This window comes from Solea solea, chromosome 15 (assembly GCF_958295425.1).
Source record: "Solea solea chromosome 15, fSolSol10.1, whole genome shotgun sequence".
NCBI lineage: Eukaryota > Metazoa > Chordata > Actinopteri > Pleuronectiformes > Soleidae > Solea > Solea solea.
The window spans coordinates 7,513,825-7,514,585 of NC_081148.1; the positions used below are offsets into that span (position 1 = coordinate 7,513,825).

At 44.7% G+C, this 761-nt stretch overlaps 1 non-coding gene across 1 annotated transcript; it reads right to left on the reverse strand.

The window, feature by feature from the left end:
- Window positions 1-688: 688 nt before the first annotated feature.
- trnar-ccg (transfer RNA arginine (anticodon CCG)) lies at window positions 689-761 on the reverse strand. The gene has a single exon. It is a non-coding gene; the product is annotated as a tRNA-Arg (tRNA).

Here is a 761-nt window from a genome sequence, read left to right on the forward strand (position 1 = left end):
AGTTTTGAGTTTGGATGTGTTACAGGCTTTAAGTGTTGAATAACAGGATTGTATCTGATATACTGTATCTATCAACTACATTTTCACTTTGTGGTGGTCTGTTGTGCACCAAAATAAAGCAAACTTTACAGTCACAGTGGAAATGCTGTACTTTTTCACACCATTTCTCTCTGACATCACTGTAACCACCCGGGTTTGCCAAAAACATGCAGATTTGGCAAACAATAGGTAAATTGGACACTCTAAATTGACCGTAGGTGTCTGAGTTGTTTGACTCTAAATTGACCGTAGGTGTGAGTGTGAGAGTGAATGGTTGTTTGTCTCTATATGTGGCCCTGTGATGGACTGGTGACCTGTCCAAGGTGAACCCTGCCTATGTCAGCTGAGATTGGCACCAGCGCCCCCCGTGACCTCATATGGAGGATAAAGCAGTAGAAGATGGATGGATGGATGGATGACTGTAATTCCACCACTGTTCCTCCCTTGCTCACAGATGTTTTAACAGCATTGCAGTAATCAAATTTGAGCAGCTGTTACTGCATGACGACCTCACCTTGTACACACCCAACCTGCTGCAGCTAACTAAGGATAATGAGGTATCTGTTGTGCCGGTACAGACCCTGGAAAAGAAGTTTCACCCAACATATGTCTTTTCTTTCTGACATGGGCTTTCCTAAATCATAAAGCACAACCCAGGTGGGACTTGAACCCACAATCCCCAGCTCCGGAGGCTGATACCTTGTCCATTAGGCCACTGGGTC